The sequence below is a fragment of the Anomalospiza imberbis genome, chromosome 8, assembly GCF_031753505.1.
Source record: "Anomalospiza imberbis isolate Cuckoo-Finch-1a 21T00152 chromosome 8, ASM3175350v1, whole genome shotgun sequence".
In the NCBI taxonomy this organism is placed as follows: domain Eukaryota; kingdom Metazoa; phylum Chordata; class Aves; order Passeriformes; family Viduidae; genus Anomalospiza; species Anomalospiza imberbis.
Genome location: NC_089688.1, coordinates 7070747 through 7087958, shown reverse-complemented (window position 1 = coordinate 7087958; position 17212 = coordinate 7070747). Strand labels below are relative to the sequence as shown.

At 41.2% G+C, this 17212-nt stretch overlaps 1 protein-coding gene and 1 long non-coding RNA gene across 4 annotated transcripts in view; both read left to right on the top strand.

Annotated features, from left to right (window-relative positions):
• PHYHIPL (phytanoyl-CoA 2-hydroxylase interacting protein like) overlaps positions 1 to 17212 on the top strand; it is a 127757-nt gene that overhangs the window by 70046 nt on the left and 40499 nt on the right. The window contains exon 1 of one of the 3 annotated variants that reach the window (XM_068197166.1): positions 2512 to 2645. The exons of the other annotated variants lie outside the window; for them this stretch is intronic. The gene's annotated coding sequence lies outside the window, so the exon portion shown is untranslated. Of the gene's footprint in view, positions 1 to 2511; positions 2646 to 17212 lie in introns of those variants that run through there. 3 annotated transcript variants of the gene reach the window in all.
• LOC137477864 (uncharacterized) lies at positions 13812 to 17056 on the top strand. Its single transcript, XR_011001233.1, has 2 exons — positions 13812 to 14334; positions 16661 to 17056. It is a non-coding gene; the product is annotated as an uncharacterized lncRNA (long non-coding RNA).

Here is a 17212-nt window from a genome sequence, read left to right as displayed (position 1 = left end):
CTCTACAATAGCTCTTATAATGGAGAGCTTTAAATAAATGGGTTTTAAACTATTCTTATAGTTTCTAGTGCTTTTTATACAGTCCAAACATGCTGTGTACACTATTCTTTGACTCTGCTGTGTTCCTGGAGGGGAATGAATTAGAATATTCTGAATGCCTTATGTAATGTATTTAGAGAACTTTTTTGTTTGTATCTTTGTTTGAGTTTCTTGGACGGAATTAATTAATGGCAAAGTATAAAGGCCAACTTTGAAATCCTAGCTGACTTATACACTAGAGCTCAATTTGTATTCTACATCAAGGAGATGTTTGGATTTGAAAGAAGGACACCATTATCAAAAAGATTTCTGTAGATGGCTCTGTTCATCAGAGTGCCATCTCTTTGCCACAGAAGCAGAGTTTTAATGTTTGAGTAATTCAAAAGGAAATTAATTTCTTGATCACAGTACATATTTAATTTATTATTAAAAATTAAATGTAGAGCAAGAAATAGTAACTGAATTGGGATAGGAAAAAATTATAAAGATAGCATTTGTTTAAAACATTAATTTCAGGTGAAAGGTAGAGAGAATAAAGTCTGTAGCCTGAAGACTTTTGTAGTCCTGTGGAAATCGGGTAACAGCTTCTAGGAAAGAGATTATTTTTCTTTTCATATTCATATTTACATTTGTAGCTATAGTTCTTTGCCCAGTAAATTTTAATGTCCAGTAAATTACTGCAGTAATACATAAGAATTAGTTTCCTAGTGGGTATAAGTTTGTCATTAACTTCATTGAAGTTAATGCAATAAAGATAATTTATATGCATTTCCAAAAAGTTTAATGGGCTGGTCTCTGCAGCGTTAGGGAAGTCAGCAGCAAAATCCTGCTTTTGGCTTTGTGGAAAAGGCGTTATTCATGAAATGCCATGTTGTGATTCAGACAAGTAAAGCAGCAGCTGAGGGTGTTACTGTGTGCGCCTCACCCCTCTGCCTGCTCCACTGTGGGACAGGCAAAGGGGAGCAGATGGAGGTCCTGCTTGCACACCTACACTTTCCTAGATACATGTGCTACAGACAGGAAAGGGCTTCCCTAGTGGGCAAAGCAGCTCTGCCTGAGTGCTAACACGGAGAGGAAAAAAAACCCACATCATCTGGGGCTGTAAGATGTACACCAGCTTCTGTTAAAGCTGCTGGAATTTCTCCAGAGTTCCCTGTAGGAGCAGCATGAGCTGCCATGTACGTGGTGGGGCCCAGGGGGAGGTGGACACCCCGTGCTTGTGGCAGACTGGACCAGTGCCTGCCCAGTTAGGGCTGTAGGAGGCAGAAAGATCAGCAAGGTAGGCCAGAGGATTGCAAGTTCGTGCATTAAATTCAGGAAGCTGGAAGTTTTTCCAGTCTAGAGATCTCAAAGCTTGGAGAGGACCAACCTTGCTGATTTTTTTCTGATCTATTTCTTGTGTTCTCAGGCCTGGAAATTTGTGTGGTCACACAAATCCATGCAAAGTCAGCAAAATGGTCCAGTAGCTCATATAAGTAGTTCATATATAGTGTTGAGCCAGTAGGGTACTAAGACGTCTAGGTAGATGAAAGATTTTGTCTTTATGTCTTCCAGGATTATTCTCTGTCAAAGTGAAGTCGGACAGGAAGGAGTAGAGTATTGATAACAAAGTTTATGCTTTTAAATATTTATAGTGTAGGGAAAGGATTGGTTGAGACAGTATTTTCTGGTTTCAAAATAATTTTTCTCCTTACACTAGCAACTCTCTTTTTTTCTTCTCAAACATTATAAATTTTCTACCTCAGTTATTTATCTCTGTGGCACCTTGGCATGGTCATGAGAAATGTTAAACACTGGCCAGTCTGAGTCTTTCAAAATAGTGGAGCATTAAGGAAAATCTTGTAGCATCAAGCTCTTAATGACAATATTTATCACAGTGACATCATACTGTCCTATTTCTCTGATACCAGCAAATTTCCACATTCCTACAAAAGACAGGGTATTAGGATAAGGACAGTAGCTGGTGTGCAGAGAGGCCAGCTTCCCTGGCCTATTTGACACTGGGCAATCATGGATTTCCTCCAGAGCTGTTGAGAGCACTGTGGACAAGCCTGTGTTTATACTCCTGCAGTACAATGTGAGCAGTGGCACAGAAATGCTGCTGGGCTCCTGCCAAAGGGCCACACAAAGGCAGCCAGATCATCTCCCTGCAATGCAAATGCGATGACAGTGGCAGCAGGGGAAGCCTGGCTGTGCTCCTCTCCTCTACTGAGCCTCCCCAGCTCTGGTACTGGGAGGTTACGAGGAATGCTAGCTGCAAAGGGATTTTGGTAGGCACAGTGCCTTCAGGGCTCAAAGCTCGTGCCCATCTGACTTTGGGACGGGAACAGTAATATCCCAGGACCCTTCCCTTCAGGTGTCTTTGGAGTCTGGCAAGTGGCCAGAGTGGGCAGGACCATTCCCTCATGAGGCCCCAACACAACTTTCAACAAAACCTCTCTTCTCTGTGTCCGAATGAGGGGACTGGCAGGAGCTGGGGGAGGAGCACCAGCAGGGCAGTGCGGAGCCCTCAGTGACGGGAAGGGCCCACGGAGAAGTTGCTATCTCCAGCGTGAGTGAAGGCAGCTCCCCAAGCCAGGATCCCAGCCAGTCGCCCTGTGCACGAGGTACAGCACTCCTGGGGCAGAGGGAGACTGCACAGAGGGAGGAGAGGGAACTAGAAGAGAGATGAGCAGCTAAGACAGGGCTAAAGAGAGCAGAGAAACTGGGATGGAGGGGCTTGGAAGAACCTGACCCACTGCCTGAAGGGAAAATAAGATTCAATGGGATGCTCAGGTATGCGGAAGCTAGGCGGTGGTGATGCTATGGGGAGCAGAAGGAGAATTTACGGTAAAATTAAGGGCTTGATGCAATCCTGAGTATGCAGTGACTGAGGGAGTTGAGGGGGAATACCCACATGATGAAGACAACTGCAACATGCATTTTTCTTCAGATATATACTTCACTTACATTTTTTTGTCTGATTCCCACATCTCCAGAATTTATCAACATACAATTGATTTTTCTACATTGCTGATCTTCTCCTAAGCCATGAGGTCAGAAAACTCTCTAAAATCAATTTTCAAAATCAGAAATATCTCTTCCTGAAATCAGCAAATAAAGGATTCACTGCATCCCATTCCATCAGGTTTTCCATCTGTTTAAAAGAATATGGCTATTTCCATGAAATGAATACTTTTCAAAATTTATTTTTGGAAGAGGGGAGTACATGTATGTGATTTGGAAATAAGATGTTAGAGATGGTGCCCTCTTCTGAAGGGATGGTTAGACCTGCTCTTTGGTATTTGTACAAAGCTCAAATATGGTTTGTTTTCTTGGACTTGAATGTCTTTTTATCACGGATGCTCAAGGATAAAGGTTTACTTGTTTGTTTTTTTTTGTTTGTTGCTTGTTTTCTGAGTGGAATTTTATATATTTATATATGTGCAAAATGCTCTATTCTACAGGGTGGGATGCAAGACTATTTATTTTGGCACATATTTTAAGAAATAGGTGCTTTTACTCTGGAGCTGAAGTGGTTTTGCTTCAAGTTCCCTTAACATTCAAAACCCCACCAGAGCAGTGGTTGACTATAAAACAAATAGCACTTGGCTTTATAAATTTCATAAATATAACCTTCCATTTTCATGTATCTCATATGGGTCAGCATGCTTGGATTTACTGATCTTTTTTTTCCTTCATTTTAATTCTTATTGGAAAGTTAGTTATGTAGGGTATTAAGTCCCAGCTGTCTTTATTTTGATACAAGATTATTTACTGCTTGATTAAGAAACTTTTCGAAAAGACCACTGCCTATGTCATGGCAGAGTACTCTCTATGCAAAATGCAGTTATACAGTATTTCCCTAGTGGTATTTCTCCCAAGACTTGTTTGGTGTTTGGAAGGCAGGCTGAGGACAGCTGGCCAGCACAGCCGTGGCTGCAGCCTTTTCTTGTCATTATCAAACACACAAACCATGCAGCAGCATCCACAGGACAGATCTCCACCCAGGGACTGGCTACAAGCCAGGCCTAACTCACCAGGCAGGATCTGCTCAAAAAGAGCTTTCCAAGCTGGAAGCAGCAGCCATGGGGATGGATCTCAGCCCCCTCTGAACAAAGTGCAAGTGCACAAATTCCTGCTCTCCTTGGGACACTGGGAACACCACAGGAGAGAGCAAGTATGAGATTCATCCCTCAGTTTCAGTGCTCTCCCACAAGTGTAGTGATGGCAGCATGAGGCTGCTCTTCCACCTCTTTGGTAAATACAAATGAGGCAGCAACACGATACAGTCTTGCTCTCCAACTGGAAGAGAAGTGGTGACTTTGCAGAGTGCTCAGGTTCCCCACCCCTCTGTCCTTCTTGGGGAAGATCCAGACCCATCCCCGTGAGCTCTTCACTCCTCTGTGATGGGCTGACCCCATGCTGGCAGGAAAAAATGATACCCACCTCTGCCTTAGTCTTTCTTGGCCACCTGCTGCTAAAATCAGCTAAAATCAGCCTGCTGATGTCTCACTTTCCAGAGCAACATTTCAGGATCTTCATTTCCATTCAGAAGGTGCTATTTTATGCTTGGGTTTTGCTGTGAGGCAGTGTTGCTGTTTGATATTTCTCTACAGCTATAAATTTCAAGTTTTTAGTTTTGAGATATAGGGTGGAGACCCCTTTTTGTGGGCTTATGCCAATAACTGTGAATGTATATAGCTGCATTAATGAGGCTTGTTGAAAGTGTTTTATTAGGAAATGTGAAAGTCATTAGCTTTTCAGTAAGAAAGTGTAAATGACCCTTCTTATATTTGCATGTGAAACTATAAAACTTAATTTCTTATGCATACAAGACCATTTTGGTCCATCATAGTACCCAAAGCACGTTAGTAAGGCATTTTGTCATTTTAGTTTGAAATAGCACTGTCCTTTAATACTGTCTTTTTTCCTACACCACCTTACATTCCCAAATCCTTTCATAAAAGACAATCTATGCTTATGTCAATGTAAAAATAAATGCATGGGTGATGTTCTGTGGGTAGAATCCTCATTTTGTTGGCTGGCTGGAGAGTGAATGGGCATCATTAAAACTGAGTGGAAAATTTCCTCTACCTCTGTAACCAGTTGATTTTACAAGTGGTTTGCTTGGACAGTTTGATATATAGTATATATTTTGAATTTGCTACAGTTCTGTTTGTTTTACTTGCATCTATAAATCAAGATTTTTGAGGCCTTACAGGCAAAAATTCTTGAAAATCTCAGTGGGTTTCACTCTTTAGAATGATGATGTTTCAGTTATTGATATCAAGATACATTTTTATTATATAGAACTTTCTTCTAAGGGAATGGGGCAGTGGGATTTATTCAGAATTAGTAGGTATGTAGGGATGACAGAAGAATAGCAGTAGTGGATGGAGGCAGGGGGAAGAAAGCTTTTGAAGGGTGGACACACTCATCACAGAGAGAAATGTCATGGCAAAATGAAAAGAGAACATGATTAGAGGACAGAACCCTAACACCAGATTTTTTCCCTGTTAAAAGAATTTAGTGAATCATTGTGTAAGTGTTGTAGAAAATTCACAGGAGGAAACCTCATGGCAAGAAATAGCTGAAGAAAAATACCCCAAAAAGGTCTAGTGCCATTTTTACCTACCATATAATTTTTGCTGTTTAACTCCAACAGTTACAAGTTCATGTGTAACAAAAACAATTTCCTTGGTCCTAAAATAATAATTTTAATGTCCTTCCTATTTCTAACAGCAACAAAAAAATCTGGTAATAACTAAAATGCTTTTGTGGATGCACAAATACATAATACAGAATCCAAGTCACATAGTAACAAAAATAGTCACATGCACTGGACAACAGGCCTGTGTATTTTTCCTTAAGGCTTGAATCAGCTGAGAAAAAGTGCCATGTTGAGCATTACACTGTTTTTCTCCAGATAATTCAATGTTTGAATCATTACATTATTATTTCAATTATATTGCTTCCCTATATACTACATTTCAAGAAAGCAATTTTATGTGTACAGTATTTAAGCACACACGAAGGCTTGCTGAGATTTGTTGGGATTACACTTAAAATCCTGCCACAGATACAGAGAATACTCAGCTTCTTCCTCCAAAAGGCTAGTCACATCTTCACATATGGGGAGATATTTATTGAGTGCAACGTTAACAGCTACCATATTGCTATACTCCCACGTTGACACAAATGTTGGCAAAATCTACTGTGACAGCTGCCCACTTTACACACTCTAGTGGCACCTTTTCTCCTCCTCGAATCCATAAATTGCCATTATCATCCAATTAATGCTCCAACAGTGATATTTTTTTCTGCCTCACATATTTCTCAGAATATAAAAGAAGATGGATACACAGGAGTCTGTAAAACCAGAACAAACCCAGCAGCTAAGACTTGTTTGTTTCCAGAAAATACCATGGAGTCCTCTGTGGGAATATTATTATAGAGAACCAAGGATTAGTGTAGAGATTGAGGAGATTAAACCTTAATTAAAATGAGCACTTGTACACAGCACATGCAGCAGACAACTACTGTTTAGTTGTAGTGGAGCAGGTCTTCCTGCAGCTGCCCAGGTCACCCATCCCATCCTGCCCAAGGGGATGGGTTCCTACAGTGCCTGCTGGAGGACACGTTTAGGGCACTACAGAGACATGCAGCTGCAGAAAGGCTCCTCCAGGCATGCGGCTTCTTTGCAACAAGATAAGGTGACGTCCATAATCAACCTTTGTACCTAAACTGCACACAAGGCTTTTGTCCTTCTGTTCATGGACTGTGCTGCTCCAGCCCATGATGGTCTGTTCACTAACAAGACAAAGCATGGGAGCTGCATTTCCCTCCTGAGTGCACAGAATTGGAGGTGATGATCATTTCTAATAAGTTTTCATCTTCAGAAGTATTTATTTCATTTCTAAGATAGTCTCTGCCTGCTTGCCTACAAAATATGCTGCAAGGGTATATTCAAAACTTAAATTTGTGTCCCTTTTTACTCCTAAGGATGTTGACACAATTTTCTAATGGAGTTATATTTCTCACATTTAAAAACCAAATAAATCAACCTAATTTGGAGCATACCATTTCTGTGATTGCATAGTAATTTTTCCCTGTTCCTAAAGGATTTTGTGTTCCTCAGACTTGTGATGAATAGGAAGCATGTAAAGATCATACTGTGGTTTACTAATCATCAAAATGTGAGGAAAAAAGCTTCAGCTTTTTATGTGCATCCTTTCAGAACTTAATGGTCATTTCAAATATTTTGAAGTAGAAACACAGAATACAAAAATACATCTAAATCATGTACCAGCATCTTTCCAAAATGCCACCAGTACCGTTCTTACGTGGAGTTTGGGTATAGTGTCAAGAGGGGCTCTTCGGGAGTGTCACTCTTTGAATGCTTTCAGAACTCCTGATGTTGTAATCTACTGTTACCCAGTATTTTATTACTCTCAACAGGACATTTACTGGAGACATGAAACCTGAGTAGGGCACAATTAATCCTTTCAGTAGTTCCCACTGGATACTCATGGCTGTGTGGAACCATTTGCTCTTAAGTGGAGCCCTGGAGGATCTCTGTGTTGTGATGGTGTTTGCCAACATTCCCTTCTGACCTAATCTGTGTTTTGGTGTCATGTTATTTTAACATATTTGTTAGCTTAGAAGCAATGTCTAGAGATAGACATCAACATGTACATCTCTTAAAGCAGAAGGGCTTCTGCTGCCCAGACTCTCTCATAACTTCATGCCTTGAATTTACTCTGGGTTTGCTGCACTAAAAGCATTCCTCCAGATAATTGCCAAATTATTTGTTTATAATTTCAGGGCATATTATTTTTTAATTACTTGAAATGGTGTCATAACAGGTATAAAGTAGTAATTATTATTATTATTATTATTATCATCATTATTATATTGTTGAAATACTGTGCCATCAAAATCCAGATCTATTTTTAGAATGTTATCCTGTGAAAATCCTTTTTTGCTTATCCACTGAGTGTATTTGAGCTGAATCTCTCTGTTTCATCTCTTATGTTGGAGTCAGTGCACTTTGTGCTGTCACTCTGGGAAGAAAGAACATAATCTCTATCTTAGATGACTTCATAAGAGATTCATCCTTATGATTTTCCTTACCCTCTATTGCTTGGAAAATATTTAGGTGTTATATATAAATAAAGAATAATTATATTATGTATGCTATATTATTAGATGAATGAATTAAAAAGGCAACTTGGCAAAACAGGGTTGAGAGGAGAAGTAGAACTATGACCTCAGTGCAAAAGGAAAAGCAAAATCTTAGCAGAACCAGACACAAAATCTTCCTTCAGAATTCTAGAAAGAAGTATTAGTGATTTTAAAATAATAGTGTATGCTGTGGCATGTACATAGGAGCGCTAAGAAAGCTCAGCTATCTGGTGACCACCAAATGACACTGGTCTGCAGCCACTGCCTCCAACACAAACAGCTCAGCTCCATCTGAGGAGTCCTCCTGGAGGCAATCAATCACATACAGAACACAGCAGTTATAAATAAGGTCTGCAGTTCATATACATTCAGTGGATGTTGCAACTAAGCTCTATTTGTGTCCAAAACAAATATTTGGATGACTGAATATCTCCCTCCTAGGAGTGGAGAAAAAAAGAGCGCACATTGTCAGCACAGGTCAAGAAATAAGTGAAACTCAGAGTTGTGTGCCTGGATGCATTTTGTCTTCTGAATCAAAGCATTGCCACCCTGCACAACCTTTTGAGAGCCATTGGCGCCTTAGGCGTAAGTACCTAATGTCACAATGAATGAAGAGAGCCAGACAGCCAACTTACTGCTTAGGATGGAAAACAACACAGCAACTGGAAGGAGGAGGAGCACTGGAAGAACCTTATGAAAATTGCAGAGATAGTTTATAGAAAATTAATAGGAAAGATAGATTAGAGCAAAAAGCTTCTTGAAATTCCCCTGGCTCTGTGTTTCTGTGTGATGGGAGCAAAATAGTTTTAAAACATTGTGGGTTTTGGCTTTAGTTTTGTTTTTGCTATCATTGTCTGCCTCACAAAGAGCACTTCTTTTAGAAATTCCAGATAAGCATGTTACACTATGATTTAGTTACCAGCTCTCCAGAACTATCTTGGGGAGTCTGTCTCAAGAATGATGAACTTGGATGCCAACGTAGTGCCTGTGAGAGACACGAACAGATTCACTTGGTGGGCACAGCCCAGCAAAGCAGGAGACTCGCAGCACTGGTGTGTGCAGCAGCAGCACAGAGCAGCAGGGACAGAGCTCAGTGGGGCTCGTGCCATCAGCCATGGTGGGCACAGGGCTGCTCTCATTTACTGCTCTCATTCAGTAACAAACACAGGAAACTCTCATTTGCTAAACTGACTGGATGTAGAGATTATCAATGGGTCATTACTCTGTTTCTACCATGAAACAAGAACATGCAATAGATTTTCCCCTCATCTGGGTTTTTTTCCTCCTTATTCTCTCTTTTTGGATGTTCTCTCTACCAGAGCCATTTTGCAGGGTATAAGAGAAGATGGCTGCATCTATGGTGTTTGGATTTGTTATGTCTGTGTTTTTTCATTGTAAAGCCAATGTTAGGAGTTTTAACCATTTTTTCCTAGAGTTCAGTCTTGATCTTACTGTCAAGAAAATGTACATCAACCAAGATTTTGCATTTTAAGGAAAAAATGCAAACAGGAAAGAAAAATGAAAAGTTCTGGATAAAATATGCTTGTTTAGGCTGTGTTTTCCATTTGAGAGGCTGATCAGGTCCAGCAGGAAAAACATTTTAATATTAAATGATTTCAGAATTACAGCTTTTAGAATAGGACAAAAACCTCTCTGGATAAGGCCTTTTGTTAGTACATCAATAGGGAAAAGGTGAAATTTCATTAGTTGCCTCTGTCTTTTAGGAATCCAGTCTTTACCAATACATTATTCCAAATCCTTCACTGAATAATCTGCATGATTGCACTGTCTATGAGTCTCATCACCGGCATATTTGTTCATTAGAACGTATATGAAGGACAGAGCTAAACTGAATTCATTAAAAAGTTTGAGCAAATGCTGGTGAAGGGTTTTTCCAGTATTTTCTCAGCTCTCTTAAGAACTTGTACAACTCCCATCTAAAAGCAATGAAAAACTTCCATCTCCAGTTCTGTAAATCTGTGAGCCCTCTATACCTCATGCTCAGAAGACAGGGCAGACCCTCGCCTGATTGTGACCTTTTTTCCGTAGACATGAAATTTCTCACATTAGTGCAAACAGCCTCCACCCATGAACATTGTTCATTTCTTTGGTATTTTCAGGTCTTGCATGGGTTGGCTCTTTGCCATTGTATCTGAGCACAGTGTTCTCAGAGCTTGCAGTATGACACATGATACAGCAAAGAAAGATAAAGAAAGGAACAGAGCAGACAGTAATCGATAGGAATGAAAAGGACAAAAGAGCCTCTCAGTATTTTCCACCCATCCTGCTACTTTTACTTTTTTTCCACTCTCTTTATCTTGTTTTGCTTTTTACATTCCTCACTCTCTGCCATCAAGATTTTAATAATTTTAAGCCAATCCCTCTGTTGTTACTACAAGCATAAGTTACGAGGAATGAGCAAAAGGAGCTACAAGCAACACACAGCAGGAGCTGCTGATATTGCACTTGAGGAGACCAAATGGAATATCATGGCTTGAAACCATAAATCAGCATGCAAAAAGTCTCAAAATGTGTGTTTCACCATGAGGTAGCTGGTTAGGAAGAGCAATGTGTTTTTCTCCAACCTAAACCTATCCTAGGAACAACCCAATCACAATCTCTAAACTCCAGTTTAGAGAAATTTTTGAATTTCCATTTTTGGAATTTTTTTTGTTCAGTTTTGTTAATTTTTACTTAGATTAAAATTGACTTGATTAATTACCTACCATATTGTTCACTGAACATCTGATTAACTAAGTACTAGGTAGTGGATTAGCACACAAGATTCTATGGTGAAGTGCAGCTCTTATTTAAGTTTATTGTCGATATAAGAGGGTGAACTTCATTTCTGTTGGCTTTTTAGTAACTTGGAATAGTCAGAAAATATTTTCAAGATGTTGAGCTCCAGGTCCACTGCTGTTTTGATGTTCAAATTCTGCACTTCACATGTTTTCTTTCTCAGTCCTTACGTAAGAAGATTACACAAGAGAAGACTGTAATCTCCAAAATCATTTACCATGTTAAACAGCAGCTACCACCAGTGGATCTTTATCAGCAGCCTGGAGCAGAAAGGAGACACGTGGCTGTACATATGGAAACTGGTCATTTACAGTACTCATCAATGTGTGCTGCCAGTCGTGGGCAGATGTCATCAACAGTCATTACCCAGCTCTGAAAATAGAACCAAACTTGACCTGGACAGGTCCTCAAACAATTGATAAACTGTCTCTGAATAACGGAAATATGTGGAGTCCACTCTCTCCACCAGTCTCTTGCTGCTCAGTGATCCTCCAGACCCAGTGCTATGGCAGTGTGGGGAGGGGACACTCAGTCAGGATGTACATGGCAAGAAGATGTCTCCTGACTCCTCAGAGTTAGAGTTTCTCTATATGTCCCTGGTCAGGGACAGGAGAGGAGCATCACTACCATGTCCTGGCTGGTGTCTGGAAATGGCAAGTTTTCTTTGCACATTGTGTTTTTTCTTTTTTTTTTTTTTTTTCTTTTCCCTGAGAATCACTGGTAAGCTTAGTGAGTAGGAGAAAGCACATTGGGAAAAAAAAAAAGGCAAAGTGGTTTTAAGAGTGGGGATAGTCTTGTGCAGAGCCGGGAGCTGGACTTGATGATCCTTGTGAGTCCCTGCCAGCTCAGCATTTTCTGTGACTCTGTGAGAGCACCTCTGCCCTGTGTTTACTTCTTTGTCTGTCCTGGGCACTGTGCTGTGCCCCAGGAAGGAACAGCATCAAGATGCAGAGGGGTTCCTCTGCTTCCACCTTGCTGGCCTTCCCAGACTATGTGAACTCTGCATGGGGAGCTGGTGCCATGGCCCTGACAGCACTCCCTCAATTGCTGTGTTGTGTGCAAGGGGACAACCTGCCATGGTCTCACATTCTCACACTTTCCTAAAATCTGGCTGCCTCTGCTTAGCTCCCACGACAGGATAAAGAGCAAGGGGGGGAGTTCCTTCCCCCTTCCTTCCCTGCCCTCACCCAAGGCTTGAGAGGAACACTGGCTTCTCGTTTCCTTTGAGAAGTGCTGGCGAGCACAGGCTGTTACAGTGCGCGCACACAGTCCTTGGCAGCAGAAGTGGTCAGCTGCTCCCGTGCTCCTGTTTGCTTGCTGGCATGTGGCAGAGGGCACAAGAGAGAGGAAAGCAGTGCTACACTTCTGAAATGAGCTATAGTAAGTGCTGTGTGCCTGCAGCTTCAGCCAGCCTGCCAGGGCTTGTCTGCTTGTTAGTTAGCAGGTAGAACATTGCAAGTGACTTGCACTTAGTTGCTCCCCTGTGCCAGCCCCTCTGATCTCCAGCAGGGCTGGAAGACATGATTTAAGGTGCTAAGAAATGTATTGCTTAGCCTTTGTGCAAGTGCACAGCCAGTGTTTGTGTGGTAATGTTATCTCTGAAACACAAAAGTGCTTTGTAAAGGCTACTAACACTGCTACATGTAATAACAACAAAAAATAATTTTTAAAATGTCTGCCAGCATGAAAATCTGATTGTCAGAAATAGCCACCAGCCCTCCCCCAAAAAAGTGGGAGGAACATCTCTTTGCTTCTCCTTTACAGTCTCTAGAAGAGACTGTAAAGTGTGTGCCAAGGGGCTTTTATGTTTGTCTATGTCCCAAAACAAAGAGGACACCAGCAATAATATTTTGGTGACATATTGTCACCAGCAATAATATTTTGGTCACAGAAGTGACTGAATCAAACTTTGTTATGAGCTATACAGCAGAACATGTTATGCTGTATCTGTGCAGGGAGTGATGTCTTTATTTAGCAGAAGTTGCAGCAACAAATTTTTCTGACTATGGGTTTTGTTTTTATGCTTTTCCAAGCATTTTTCTTTTTGATTGTTCTTGAAGTTGTGGCATGAGATCTGGAAAGCTTAAGAGCTTAAGTGACTTAGAGTACCATCATTTCAAGATGAATAAGCATTCATGAAGACAGCCTATGGGAAGTGAATTGATGCAGTATTTGAATGCCCCGACTTTATAATTTGTACAAAACTCTCTCTGCAGGAGTGTGCCCAGTACTAGAAACTTTGCCTTAGGGTTCAGCTGGATCAAGCAGTAATAAGACTCCATCAGTAGTTGAGGGGGACGAAGAGAGGAAAACAACTTTAAAGCAGTGAAAGAGGATACCCATGATCATTGTTGTAGCAAAGCTTTTGCTCCCACAGTCTGTGGAAGCACCGCATAATAGGCTGGAGAACTGACCCTGCTCTCACTGCTTGCCTTGCAGCTGCATGTGGTATTGCAACCTCGGTTTGGGAACAGCTGGCTCAAGCAAAGGCAGCTAGCTGCTCTGCTCAGCTGTGTTTTGAGATGAGCTAGTTTCTGTTGAGGTCAGTGGGAGTTTGACAGTATAAGGAATTCAGACCACCATCCCTCGAGAGGGTGGAGAAATCCAAAATGAGAAAATAGGGATAAGATTTACATGTTCTCTCTAAAGCTGGTTGCATGATCTATTTCAGCCTGAAAAGTGCTTTTGCCAGCAAGATACAGGAAGGAGATTTTACTCCGGGATGAATTCATCGTTTGCATAATATTTCCATTTAGACAGCGCTGTCAGGCAGTCATTTTAATGAGTGCTCAAGCCCCCAGAGGGACTGTAGTCTAACCCCACTGCTTGTTCCTGTTTCTTTATTGACACTCCTGTTAACTCCTGGCATTTGCCTTCTGCAGCCAAACAGCCGCATTTGGGAATGAGCATCTTTGTCCAGACTGACTGCGAGTTCGTAATGCTCCCTGACAGCAACTGTTCCCAAAAGGGCTGCATGGCACCATTTCAACTGCAGAAGCACTGCACAAAAACAGAACCAAGACCCAGAGAGCTTGGGTCTCCCCACCTTAGCCATCATGATCACTGCACACTTTTTAATAATTTTCTACAAGTATTAATTGTAAAGGCAATTTTGAACTCTCTGGTGAGAGGAGTGGGGGGACCAACCTCTGCTTTGACAGCTGGGCTTCCCAATTTTTTTCTTATTTGTCACTGAGCATCCCTCATGCCTCCCTAAGCATGGGAGGAGGCCCTGAAGACATGGTGGAGTACATTTCTGTCTTTTGTCTCTGAATTATTTGCTGCCACATTTTTGTCAGACATCACTGCTCCTGTGCCAGGAGTGGAAAGGTTTGTTTGCAATTCAGGTAGAGGCCAGTCATGCACATTTTCAGTGTTGTGATAGCTGTGTAATTAACACCTGAGGGCATAAGAATTAGTGGTCAGTTTATAGATAGCCTATGGATCTGATAGCTGCTAATCTCATTAATCCTTGAATTTTGCTTGACTTATACCTCATTTTTTCCCCTAGTTTATAGTGTATATTACTCAACTTCAAGAAAGAACGATAAAAAAGTAGTAATGGAGCTTTTTTTTCTCAGGCCTCAAGTTGTCTGCAGAGAATGGAGGATTTGGCATTCATTTCCATTGCACTATTAGACAAATTAAAATAGTCATTGGTTAGTGATAAAATATTTCCATTTTCAATCTCTCCTTAGTCTGACTCTGTGTCATATCTGACTTTTTTGAATAGCTTTACTTGATAAATTTATGAATGCAAACACATGTTTCTAGGGATTTTAATATATGTGAACATTTGTCTCTCCTCCATAAACACACACAGGGTTCAGTACTGACTTAATGCCAGGTCTAATTCATTCCTGACAGGAGTTGTTTGGTGGTACACAGAAATTAAGGGGGAAGGTTGTCCTTAGTTCTTGTGAACTGTAGCTATATCGCTGTAGGGGTGTGTATAATTAAGCTGGTACACCCTCTAAATTAATTTGATGGAGCTACACTATTAAAATATGTTTAAAAATGTAATGACTATTTTAAAAATGGAAGAAATTAAATTGCAGTAGTCTAGCTATTGCCCACACAAAATAGTAGGGCTAATCTAGATTGGTATTTAAAGTACAAAACTGTATAGCTCCACCTCATACCCTTAATTCTGTTGCTGTGCTCGATACGGTATTGGAAAACTTTACTGTCACTTATGTGTACAAACTATTACTTCCACAGCATGACAGGCAATATGTTATAAGATTGATAAAATCCACACAGACAACTTTCTTGTCAATTGGCAGCTACTGTAAGTAGCTTGCTAAGGACAAAAGATCAGAAAATGTATGTGGTGAGTTGACCCAGGCTGGGTACCAGGTGCCCACCAAAGCTGCTCTGTCACTGCCCTTCTCAGCTGGGTAAGGGAGAGAAAAGGTAATGAAAGGCTTGTTTGTCAAAATCAGGGCAGGGAGAGATCATTCAGCAGTTACTGTCATGGGCAAAATGCACTCAGCTAGGGGAAGTTAGCTTAATATATTACCAATCAAATCAGAGTAGGATAACAGGAAATAAAAACTAAATCTTAAAACACCTTCCTCCCACCTCCCCTTTCTTCCCCGTCTTCACTCCTGATTTTCTCTATCTCCTCCCAAGCAGTGGCACGGGGGGATGGGGAATTTGGGGTTTGGTTGGTTTGTGCCACATTTCCTCTGCTGCCCCTTCCTTCTCAAGGGAGGACTGCTCACATTCTTCCCTTGCTCCAGCATGGTGTCTGTCCCATGGAAGGCAGTTCCTGTAGAACTTATTCAACATGAGTCCTTCCCACAGGCTGCTGTGGAATCTCAGCTCCAGAGCTTGGAACATGTCCTCCCCCTCCTTTTCCACTGACGCTGGTGTCTGCTGGGTTGTTTCTCTCACATATTCCTCTCTTCTGATCGTTCTTGCACAGTGTCTTTTCCCTCTTCTTACATCTGTTTTCCCAGAGGTGCTGCCACCACTGTGGGTGGGCTTGGCCTTGGCCAGCAGTGGGTCCACCTTGGAGCTGGCTGGCATGGGCTCCATCGGACCTGGGGGAAACTTCAGCAGCTTCTCCCTGTAGCAACAAAATCTTTGCCACACAAACCAAGTAAAATTTAATTTCATTAATTAAAATCAACTGCTTCAACACAGAAAGCAATTTATTTTGCTACTTTCTACCTCATTTTCCCTCCTCCTTCCAGAAATAATGAGGTGGATGTCATGTGATCAATCCCAAAAATATACTGTCGATGGCTAAATTGAATTTATGTGGCGATACATTAATCAGAAACTGGCTTTCAGACAGGTGGGAGTAGGTGAGGTTAGATTGAAAATGGATAAAATAAGAACAGAGATAATCAAGAATAAAAATACTGGTATTATAAAGAAAAATTAGATAAATAACCCTAGTAAATTTGGTTTTAACAACTAATGGAAGATATCAGGTTAGCAGTTAACATGGAAGAAATAGAGGAAATTAGAGAAAAAGAATTTAGAAATTATGAGCATTTGATGTGAGTTCAGCAGGCCTCAGATAAACAGTGATCAGACAAGTCTGAACATAGACCCACATTCCATCACACAGGAGCCACTGTCAGACCTCTGTCATCAGGCAACAGCTGTGCCTGGATAAATGAACACTTGTTCTGCTTTGCAGGCAGCCCTGTCCCTGTCAGCACGTGGAGATTAAGCCCCTTGAACCTTGGAGAAAGAGCTGAGGAGCTTGTCTTAGCCCTGGAGAGAGAGTTTTGCTGAATTTTTTTGCTGTTCTCATGTCTCACTCCAGAATATAGTGCAGGTTATCAAAGATGGCTCTCGCAAACACACACAGGAACAATTTAGAGGGCATTCACAAAGACTAAATTTAGCCTCAGAAGGTTTTTCTCCCCCTGCTTCCTGTAGAATCAAGAGGAAGTATTTCCTCTGGAGCAACTCCGAGCACCTACAATGAACTCCCTTTGAGACACAGATGAGGATTTTTCTACTCTCCACTGACTGCAGAAAGATCCTGAGGCAAATAAACTCCTTAGGCTAAAGATGGCCTTTGCAGTTATCTTCGTGTGCAGCCTGGTTTAAGAAGGAGGAGCAGTGAATCAGTCACTAACAGATTTTGAGTCAGTTCTAGGATTTTCAAGCCTCACAGAATGCTACAACTCCTCCACTGACTTTAAACACTCCAGGGCACTGTGTATGTACAGCACCTGGAAAT